The sequence below is a fragment of the Chiloscyllium plagiosum genome, chromosome 48 (genome assembly GCF_004010195.1).
Source record: "Chiloscyllium plagiosum isolate BGI_BamShark_2017 chromosome 48, ASM401019v2, whole genome shotgun sequence".
In the NCBI taxonomy this organism is placed as follows: domain Eukaryota; kingdom Metazoa; phylum Chordata; class Chondrichthyes; order Orectolobiformes; family Hemiscylliidae; genus Chiloscyllium; species Chiloscyllium plagiosum.
This window is the reverse complement of record NC_057757.1, coordinates 7889891-7901631: the sequence shown is the minus strand read 5'-3', so window position 1 is coordinate 7901631 and position 11741 is coordinate 7889891. Positions and strand designations below refer to the sequence as shown.

Here is an 11741-nt window from a genome sequence, read left to right as displayed (position 1 = left end):
CAGAGGGATCTGGGTGTACAATGATATACAGAGGGATCTGGGTGTACAATGATATGCAGAGGGATCTGGGTGTACAATGATATGCAGAGGGATCTGGGTGTACAATGATATGCAGAGGGATCTGGGTGTACAATGATATGCAGAGGGATCTGGGTGTACAATGATATGCAGAGGGATCTGGGTGTACAATGATATGCAGAGGGATCTGGGTGTACAATGATATGCAGAGGGATCTGGGTGTACAATGATATGCAGAGGGATCTGGGTGTACAATGATATGCAGAGGGATCTGGGTGTACAATGATATGCAGAGGGATCTGGGTGTACAATGATATGCAGAGGGATCTGGGTGTACAATGATATGCAGAGGGATCTGGGTGTACAATGATATGCAGAGGGATCTGGGTGTACAATGATATGCAGAGGGATCTGGGTGTACAATGATATACAGAGGGATCCAGGTTTACAATGATATACAGAGGGATCTGGACGTGCAATGATATACAGCGGGATCTGGGTGTACAATGATATACAGAGGGATCTGGGTGTACAATGATATACAGAGGGATCTGGGTGTGCAATGACATACAGAGGGATCTGGGTGTACAATGATATACAGAGGGATCCAGGTGTACAATGATATACAGAGGGATCTGGGTGTACAATGCCATACAGAGGGACCTGGGTGTGCAATGACATACAGAGGGATCTGGGTGTACAATGATATACAGAGGGATCTGGGTGTACAATGATACACAGAGGGATCTGGGTGTATAATGATATACAGAGGGATGTGGGTGTATAATGATATACAGAGGGATCTGGGTGTGCAATGATATACAGAGTGATCTGGGTGTGCAATGATATACAGAGGGATCTGGGTGTACAATGATATACAGAGGGATCTGGGTGTACAATGATATACAGAGGGATCTGGGTGTATAATGATACACAGAGGGATATTGCGTACAGTTGTGGTCACCACATTACCAGGAGGATGTCGATGCTTTGGAGAGGGTACTGAAAAGGTTTACCAGGATGTTGCCTGGTATGGGGGGGATTTAGTGATGAGGAGAGGTTGGATGGACTGGGTTTGTTTTCACTGCAAGGTTGAGGGGGCAACCTGATCAATGTTTATAAGATTGCAAATGACATGGAATGTGTGGAAACTTTGAGGTCAGGGTGGAGAGGTCAATAACTAGGGGACACAGGGTCATGGTGCGGGGGCGGGGTGGGTGTTTAAAAGAGATGTATGAGACAGGTTTCTCACACAAAGTGGGGTGAGTGGCTGGAACGCTCTGCCAGAGGAGGTAGAGGGAGCTGACACAATAGCAGCATTCACCTGGACGAATACATGAATAGGAAGTTAAAAATCACACAACACCAGGTTATAGTCCAACAGGTTTAATTGGAAGTACACTAGCTTTCGAGAAGGTGATTGTCCTGATGAAGAAGCGTCACTCTGAAAGCTAGTGTGCTTCCAATTAAACCTGTTGGACTAGAACCTGGTGTTGTGTGATTTTTAACTTTGTCCACCCCAGTCCAACACCGGCATCTCCGAATCAGGATTAGGAAGGGAATAGAGGGATAAGGGTCCTGTCAGTGAAGACAGTTTTAGTATGGAAGGGTGAAATGTGTCAGCACAGGGCTGGAGGGGCTGAAGGGCCTGGTCTTGTGCTGTACTGTCCTTTGTTCTTTGTTATTGTTTGATCGTTTCCCTCACCCTCGACCCCCCCGACTGATCAAGAATCTATCGATCTCAGCCTTCAATCTACATTGCCCCCACAGCTCACTGTGCAATGAGTTCCAAAGACCCACAACCCGAGAGAGAGATGAGATTCCCCCTCAGCGCAGGGTTAAATGGGCACCTCTTTATTCTGAGACTATGCTCCTCTCGTCCCAGCCTCTCCCACTGAACAACTGCTCCGCCTTTACCATGTCAAGCCTCTGAAGAATCTGACATGTTTCAGCGAGATCACCTCTCAGTTTTCTCCACTCCAGTCAGCAGGAGCCTTGGCTCAATAGACAGTCGCTCCATCTTAGTCAACCTTCTCTGAACTGACTCCAATCAAACAGTCTATAGAAAGGGACCAGAACTGCTCACAGTGCCGCAGATGTGCTCTCCCCTGCACCTTGTACAGTCATGGTAAGACTTCCCTCCTCTTCTACTCCAACCCTCTTGAAATAAAGGCCAACACACTCCATTCGCCTTCCTGAGTCCGTGTGGTGCTAGCTTTCTGTATTCCACGTCCCTTTGACTTGCAGCCCTCTGCAGAATTTCTGCATCAAAATAATTAGTGGTTAGCCCTGCTGCCTCACAGCGCCAGAGACCCGGGTTCAATTCCCGCCTCAGGCGACTGACTGTGTGGAGTTTGCGCGTTCTCCCCGTGTCTGTGTGGGTTTCCTCCGGGTGCTCCGGTTTCCTCCCACACTCCAAAGATGTGCAGGCCAGGTGAATTGGCCATGCTAAATTGCCCGTAGTGTTAGGTGCAGGGGTATAGGTGGGTTGTCGGTGTGGACTTGTTGGGCCGAACGGCCTGTTTCCACGCTGTAAGTAGTCTAAATATCTTGTTCTCCCCTCATAGCTTCCTATTTTTACACTTCATACTGCATTTGCCAACCGTTTGCCCGCTCTCTTAGCTGAGCTACCTCTCTCTTTCAGCTGTATCACTCTGGCAACTTACTTTTCCACCTATTTTGATGTCATCTACAAATTTGGCGACAGTCCGTTCAGTTTAGATTACTTACAGTGTGGAAACAGGCCCTTCGGCCCAACAAGTCCACACCGCCCCGCCGAAGCGCAACCCACCCATACCCCTACATTTACCCCTTACCTAACACTACGGGCAATTGAGCACGGCCAATTCACCCTGACCTGCACATCTTCGGACTGTGGGAGGAAACCGGAGCACCCGGAGGAAACCCACGCGGACACGGGGAGAACGTGCAAACTCCACACAGTCAGTCGCCTGAGTCGGGAATTGAACCCGGGTCTCTGGCGCTGTGAGGCAGCAGTGCTAACCACTGTGCCACCGTGCCGCCACCCTTCTTTCCTACAGATCATTTATACTTATTGTAAACGGATGCGGTCCCAGCGCTGATCCATGGTGGATCCCACTGCTTCCAGGTCACCACCCTGGGGAAAAAGAAAATCCCTTATTCCCCACTCGCTGTTTCCTGCCCATTAACCAATTATCTACCCACACCGACATACTACTTGCATAGCCATGGGCTCTTATCTTATGACCCTGTACGAGGTCAGGTGAATTGGCCATGCTAAATTGCCCGTAGTGTTAGGTAAGGGGTAAATGTAGGGGTATGGGTGGGTCGCGCTTCGGTGGGGCGGTGTGGACTTGTTGGGCCGAAGGGCCTGTTTCCACACTGTAAGTAATCTAATCTAATCTAATCTAATCTTATCCAACACTTTCTCGAAGCCCAAATGCAATACAGTTACTGGATCCTCTCTATCAACTCTGGTTGAGATTTCCTCAGACCTCACTCATAAAGTAGGCAGAGACAATTTCTCTGTCAAAAAGCCATGCTCTGTCTATCTGATTAGCTCACTGTTTTCCAAAAGTGTTGCTGTTTCTTCCTTCATAATTTTTCCAACAATAGACATTAGGCGAATAGACTCTACCAACACAATCAAGGACAATCCCAGGTTCGGTCCACACGATGTCAGAATCTCAGACTTAAGAACAAAAGAGTCATATGGCACAGAAACAGACCCTTCGGTCCAACCCAGTCCATGCTGAACATAATCCCAAACTCAACTGGTCCCACTTATAAGCTCCTGGCCCGTATCCTCCCAAACCTCTCCTATTCATGTCCTTATCAGAATGTCTTTAAGTGTCCCCACATCCACCACTTCCTCAGGAAGTTCATTCCTCATGTGAACCACCCCCTGTGTAAAAAAAAAATTGCCTCCTATGTCTCTCACCTCGTACCTTAAAAACGCGTACCATTAACTCTACCTATAACCATAATTATTTTATGAACCTCTATAAGGTCGCCTCTTACCTCCAACGCTCCAGTGAAAAAAAGTCCCAGCATTTCTCTAGAACTCAACCCCCCCCGCCCGCCCATACCCAGCAACATCCTGATAAATCTCTTCTGAACCTCTCTAGCTTACTAATATCCTTCCTATCAGAGGGATCCTAAAGTCTGCTAACACGGCCTAGCGGGGTCCATAATTGTATTAGTGGAATCTGGGACTTTCACTAACTGTATGAACACAGTGCGAGGGAGAGGTGGGGTCCCAGACTCTTCCAAGACCATCCGGAAAGACCCCAGACTCTACCTATCTAATCCAAGATTGGCTTGAACGCTATGTACACTGTCCTGGGGGTCTGTGGGCTCCTACAAACACAATCCCAGACTCTACTAACATAGGAGGGATGACATTTCAGACTCTCTTAAGACAGAGCAGGGGAAAGTTCTGAGCACGTGCCTGGGGAAGTATCCTAGATTGTAGTGAGGGTCAGGGAGGCACCCCAGAATTGACCAAAACAGTGTGGAGAGGTATCCCAGAAATCCTCTTCAAGTCTGAAAGGGATCTTTCTTTTTAAATTCATTCACAGACTGAGGATGTCGCTGGGCCCAGCACTTATTGTCCATCCCTAACTGCCCAGAGAGCAGTTAAGAGTCAACCACATTGCTGTGGGTCTGCAGTCACATGTAGGTCATACCGGCAGTTTCCATCCATCCCTAAAGGACATCATTGAGCCAGACAGGCTTTCCCAACAATGCTTTTATGGTCAACTTAACTCCAGACTTTTTTTATATATTCAAATTCCACCATCAGCAATGGCGGGATTCGATCCCGGGGGGGTCCTCAGAACATTGTCTGGATCTCTGGATGAACAGTCCAGCGATAATACCATGAGGGCCATCGCTTCCCTGTGCCAACACAGCCTGAGGGAAGTAACTCTGACATGACCAACATGGCCTGAGTAAGGTCCCATAGAGGCAAACAATGGCTCAGGAAACTGGATCCGATCATCCTTATGATAAGCGTAGATTAGAAGTTAGAAATCGTAATAAAACAATAAAGGGTATTAAATTGATTACTGCAGCTGGGTTGTGAGATTTATTTACGATTTGCCGGTATGAGTTTCATTCAAACATGCAATGTTATGCAAGCGCTATTCTGTCAGTTAGTTCCTTTAAGGGATAACGGCCCAGTTAAAAGGCATCAACAGGTACTTAATCTATGCAGCTCCAGGGGATGGTTGGTAAGGGCTGATTAATGTTTCCTGGAGACTTGGTGGCTCAGTGGTTAGCACAGCTGCCTCATAGGTCCCAGGTTCGATTCCAGCCTCGGGCACCTGTCTGTGTGGAGTTTGCACTTTCTCCCCCGCGTCTGCGTGGGTTTCCTCCAGGTGCTCCAGTTTCCTCCCACAGTCCAAAGATTTGCAGGTTAGGGTGAACTGGCCCGTAGTGTTAGGTGCATTAGTCAGAGTGAAATGGGTCTGTGTGGGTTACTCTTCGGAGGGCCGGTGTGGACTAGTTGGGCCGAAGGGCCTGTTTCCACACTGTAGGGAATCTAATCTTGACGGGGATGGTATTGTTCTGTATGCTGATAAGGGTGGGGAAATGCAGTCAGGGGTTTGAAAGGTTTTTAAATTTGAATACTACAGAACCATGGTTTTATGAATGAATGATATCATGTTATAGTAAATAATGGGAGAAAGTGAGATTAGATTAGATTCCCTACAGTGTGGAAACAGGCCCTTCGGCTCAACAAGTCCGCACCGACCCTCCGAAGAGCAACCCACCCAGACCCATTCCCCCCTGACTAATGCACCTAACACAATGGGCAATTTAGTATGGCCAATTCACCCTGACCTGCACATCTTTGGACTGTGGGAGGAAACAGGAGCACCCGGAGGAAACCCACGCAGACACGGGGAGAATGTGCAAACTTCGAGTGTAGACCCCGACAAGCGCACATTGGAATGAAAACTCAATTTCTCAATGGATGGGTTGGCCCCAGCTCTTGGGGATGGGTCAGCACTGAGGAGAACTGCAACATATCATGGGGGGGGGGATACTCATAAAAGTTACGGGGTGGGCAAATAAGTGGCAAAAATGGTTCAACGCTGACGAATGTGGGGTCGTACACTTTGATGAAGAGAAGCCTGAGGCCTATCATTGCTCGGAAGGTCGAATTCTAGGTGTGGGAGAGGATTGGTGGAACCCACCGTTACAAATTCATCCATCACAGAACGGCACAGGTTAGCGAGGCCACAAGATAAAAAACAAGAGCGAGGCGTTGTTTCCGTTAAAATGCAGGGACGTGACGTTAACGGCATTAAGGCTTGATTGGATCTCCCCCCCCCCCCCCACCCCAAGACCCCCACTCTGAACTGCCCCTCCTCACCGTCACTGAGGTTTGGAAGGGCAATAGACAATAGGTGCAGGAGTGGGCCATTCGGCCCTTTGATCCAGCCCCACCATTCATTATGATCATGGCTGATCATCCACAATCAGTATCCTGTTCCTGCCTTATCCCCATCACCCTTGATTCCACTATCTTCAAGAGCTCTATCCATCTCGGATGCTGGGGGTGGGATCAACTTTGATGGGACTTTGGTGGAAACCCCTGGAAGAGAGAGAGAGAGTCATAGAGATGTACAGCATGGAAACAGACCCTTCGGCCCAACCCATCCATGCCGACCAGATATCCCAACCCAATCTAGTCCCACCTGCCAGCACCCGGCCCATATCCCTCCAAACCCTTCCTATTCATATACCCATCCAAATGCCTTTTAAATATTGTAATTGTACCAGCCTCCACCACATCTGGCAGCTCTTTCCATACACGTACCACCCTCTGCGTGAAAAGGTTGCCCCTTAGGTCTCTTTTATATCTTCCCCTCTCACCCTAAACGTATGCCCTCTAGTTCTGGACTCCCCCACCCCAGGGAAAAGACTTTGTCTATTTATCCTATCCATGCCCCTCATGATTTTGTAAACCTCTATAAAGTCACCTCTCAGCCTCCGACGCTCCAGGGAAAACAGCCCCTGCCTGTTCAACCTCTCCCTGTAGCTCAAACCCTCCAACCCTGGCAACACACTTGTATATCTTTTCTGAACCCTTTCAAGTTTCACAACATCCTTCCGATAGGAGGGAGACCAGAATTGCACACAATATTCTAAGACAAAGATGTATTTTAAATGGGGTAGGGGAGAGGAAAGCTCAACAGGAGACTTAACAGTCAGAACTAGTTGGGCTGAATGGCCTGTTTCCTTACAGTGTTCAGGTTGAAAACCCGGATCCCTATAGGCAGACAGACCAAAGCCCTAAAACATGTCTAAGACACATCTAGATGTGTCCTACATAGGTATCCATGCTCCCAGCCCATTCCCTTGAGCAAGTGTGTTGCTGGGCTAGCTCACTCTCTCTGTCTTTGTCACCAGCCCTGACAAAGTGCAAAGCAGAAATTGCTGGAAAAGCTCCGCAGGTCCAGCAGCATCTGCGGAGAGAAATCAGAGTTAACGTTTCGGACCCTTCCTCAGACCCACAAAGCCCCGACTCAGTTTCCGATTACCTACATGAGACAAGCATCGGGTGGGATCTAATCGTGCAGTGGGAGGGTCAGCGTCGCTCCGAGTATCCTCAGCAACTCAATGTGGCCGGAGCTCCTCGCCAAAGGGGATCGGGCTGAGAACGCTCCCCACGCTGTCTTGCTGAATCTACTGCCAAAGGCAGGAAAGATAGGAGGATCTCGAGTTGTTGCAACACCTCTGGTAACCTCACAACGCTCTTGAAGCATTTCGCCACTCGTATGTTTGACTAACACCCTCTGTCGTAACTGGGCAAGGAAACGGTAGCAGAACATGCAACAGAGTTGACGCGGATGCAGGAATTGCGCGGTGCACATCTCCTCACGGACAAACCAACGATACATGGGATCAATGTACAGCCGGCTGCAAGGGGCCACATAACTTTTCCTTTCAAAGCATGAACTGGGATAGGTGTCAGACACTGCTCGATTGCAGAGTACCAGCAGGATTGCTGCGTAAAGCTGGTGGACTATAACATGGGGGTCGTGTGACTTCAGTCAGTGTCCATCCCTGTCCAACAGTTGGAGATCCATTTCATGCATACCAGGAGAGTCATAGAGATGTACAGCATGGAAACAAACCCTTCAGTCCAACCAGATATCCTCAAACTAGCCTAGTCCCATCTGTCAGCACTTGGGCCTATATCCCTCGAAACCCCGTTCATATACCCATCCTGATGCCTTTTCAATGCTGTAATTGTTCTCAACCTCCACCACATCCTCTGGCAGCTCATTCCATACACGTACCACCCTCTGTGTGAAAGAGTTGCCCCTTAGCTCTCTTTTATATCTTTCCCCTCTCACCCTAAACCTATGCCCTCTAGTTGCAGAATTATAGAGCTTTATAAAACAAGGAGAGGCATGGATAGGGTAAATAGACAAGGTACTTTCCCTGGGAAAGTACCTTGTCTATTTACCCTATCCATGCCTCTCCTTGTTTTATAAAGCTCTATAATTCTGCAACTTTGAAAAATCATGCAGCGTATATCTTTTGCAGCATGAGGTGATCTGTTTGGATATGGTGGGGGTGGCGCAGTGGTGACGTTGGGGAGGGTAGATCATGAGTTTGGTACATTATGGGGTCACAGCGGCACTGGGAGGCGATGAGTTAAGGAAAAACAAAATGCAGGATGGGAGCCTTGCCATTGGTCAGATTAAGTGCCTTGCAAATGTAAACTAAAGGTGCTGGATGAACTCAGTGAGACTGACAGCTTCTGAGGTTCCACTTAATCCCTGGATCCCCCATTGTTGGAAAGTTTTTCTGCATTCTCTCCAGTGCGTTAACATCTTTCCTATTATGTACCATTCACAACTATGCACAATACTTCAGCTGGGGTCTAACCAGTGTCTTGTACAAGTTCAACATCACCTCTTACCTCCAGCACATTACAGGCCCTTCGGCCCTCGATGTTACACCGGCCTGTGGTACCAATCTGAAGCCCATCTAACCTACACTATTCCATTCTCGTCCATATTGCTATACAATGGCCATTTAAATGCCCTTAAAGTTGGCAAATGTCCTACCATTGCAGGCAGTGAGTTCCACGCCCCTACTACTCTCTGAGTAAAGAAACTACCTCTGACATCTGTCCTATATCTAATACCCCTCAGTTTAAAGCTATGTCCCCTCGTGCTAGCCCTTACCATCTGAGGACAAAGGCTCTCCCTGCCCACCCTATCTAACCCTCTGATTATCTCATATGTCTCAATTAAGTCACCTCTCCAACTTCTCTCTAATGAAAACAGCCTCAAATACCTCAGCCTTTCCTCGTAAGACTTTCCCTCCATACCAGGCAACATCCTGGTAAATCTCCTCTGAACCCTTTCCAAAGTTTCCACATCCTTCCTATAATGCGGTGACCAGAACTGTACGCAATTCTCCAAGTGCGGCCACACCAGAGTTTTATACAGCTGCAGCATGACCTCATGGCTCCGAAACTCAATCCCTCTCCCAGTAAAACCTAACACACCGTACGCCTTCTTAACAACCCCATCAATCCTATCTTGTACTGTATGCCCTGTTTAATGATAACGCTGTGAACACTGTGTTCATTATGAACTGCTCCCTCCTCCTGTCCTGTCACCTGCAGTGATCGGTGCACACCCACACCCCAGCTTCCTCTGCGTCTGCACCCCCCTTCAGAAGTGTACCCCCATGTTATATTGTCTTCCAATGTTCTTCTGATGAAACTGCATCACCTCACACTTCTCTGCATTAAACTGTCACCTATGTGCCCACTCCCACCAACCTGTTCATGTCCTTTTCGCTACCACCAGTCCTGCTCGCAGTTTACGCCTGATGTCACCTCGGTCACGGAGAATGGGAAGAGGACGGATGGAGGGAATGTGGCGTTACTAGTTGGGCTCAGAGGAGGAGGGAAGGTTGACCATTTCAGATTGCTGCCCATTAATGAGAACGTTGGGCGGGTGCACAGGCCCCGAGAACATATTGCAATGAATGAGACCAAACTCAGAGATGAGCAACACTGAGAATTAAACATGTCTGAAAGAAAGAAACAGCAGGGAAGAAGGAATAGGGGTTACCAGGGTTGATTAGGGAGCAACTATTAGGAGAGCAGTTCCAAGAGACGTTAAGGGAAAAAAAATCTATTGGGGGCAACAGTCACAGAATAACAGAAACACCATTAGTTTTTGCATGAGCCATGAACTCGGTTGTGGAAAAGATGTAGGGGAAGACATTTTTAAGGAAGTTCCAAAGGACAGCAAGATTATTAGACTGGTTATATCTGAAATTTTAGTCATTGTGAAAAAGGAAGAGATTGGAACAACTTCCTAAGGTGTGCGCAATTTCATTATCAGTAAGTTTGGAGGCTTCGCTCAGGATTCTGTTCAGGTTAACATAGCTGGAGCTATAGGGAGAGGCTGAACAGGCTGGGGCTGTTTTCCCTGGAGCGTCGGAGGCTGAGGGGTGACCTTATAGAGCTTTTTAAAGTCATGAGGGGCATGGATAGGGTAAATAGACGCGGTCGTTTCCCTGGGGTCGGGGAGTCCAGAACTAGAGGGCATAGGTTTAGGGTGAGAGGGGAAAGATATAAAAGGGACCCCGAAGGGGCAACTTTTTCACGCAGAAGGTGGTATGTTTAAGGAATGAGCTGCCAGAGGAAGTGGTGGAGGCTGGTACAATTGCAACATTGAAAAGGCATTTGGATGGGTATGTGATTAGGAAGGGTTTGGAGGGATATGGGACTCGATTAGGTTGGGATATTTGGTCGGCAGGGACGAGTTGGTCTGTTTACATGCTCTACAGCTCTATCTATCTCTAACATGCAGGTTCAATGGGCAGTTAGGGAGGTGAGTGTAATGTCCACATTCATTTCAAGAGGGTTAGAATACAAGAGCAGGGATGTCCTGCTGTGGCTGTATGAGTGAGGCTGCAGTTGGAAAATTGTGAGCAGTTTTGGGTCCTGTATCTAAGGAGGCCTTGGAGGGGGGTCCAAAGGACGTTTAAAATAATGATTCTGGCAATAGAGATCTTCTGATATGAAGATTGGTTGAGGACTCATAGCCTCCATTTGATAGAGTTTAGTAGAATGCGGAAATCTCTGATTGAACTGGACAGAATATTGAGAAGCGTGGATAGAGGGGAGAAGGTGTTTCTGCATGTCGGGGAGACTGAAACCCAAGAACACAGCTGCAGAGTGAAAGTTAAAAATCCCACAACACCAGGTTATAGTCCAACAGGTTAATTTGGAAGCACTAGCTTTCTGAGCGCTGCTCGTTCATCAGGTGATTGTGGGGTGTAAGATTGTAAGACACAGAATTTATCACAAAAGTTTCCAATGTGATGTAACTGAAATTATACATTGCAAAAGACCCGGATTGTTTGTTAAGTCTCTCATCTTTTAGAATGACCTTGTTGGTTTCAGCTCTTTTATAGGTAAATCGCAAAACTTTTTCTCAAAGTTACATTCTCAAGTGAACTTGAACACATGGTGTCTGTCAGCCCAGATCATGTATTGAAGGTGTGAGCTCCCCTGCGTGAGACTGGCTGTGCCACATTGGTCAGACTGATTCCAATCTAAAAAAAATGAATTCACAGAATCTTACATGGGTTCATGCAGGTTTTGAGCAAAGTACAATGTAACCCTGCAAGTACAAATTCACCCCACAAACATATATGTATATGCGTGTACGTGGTTTTTTTGGGGGGTG

At 47.7% G+C, this 11741-nt stretch overlaps 1 protein-coding gene across 3 annotated transcripts in view; it reads right to left on the bottom strand.

Moving 5' to 3' along the window:
• Nucleotides 1-11741, bottom strand: part of LOC122544369 (lysophosphatidic acid receptor 4-like) — a 25211-nt gene that overhangs the window by 4471 nt on the left and 8999 nt on the right. Inside the window, exon 2 of one of the 3 annotated variants that reach the window (XM_043683606.1) lies at nucleotides 7558-7701. The exons of 1 other annotated variant lie outside the window; for it this stretch is intronic. The gene's annotated coding sequence lies outside the window, so the exon portion shown is untranslated. Of the gene's footprint in view, nucleotides 1-6382; nucleotides 6468-7557; nucleotides 7702-11741 lie in introns of those variants that run through there. One more of the 3 variants, XM_043683608.1, reaches the window with a different exon arrangement.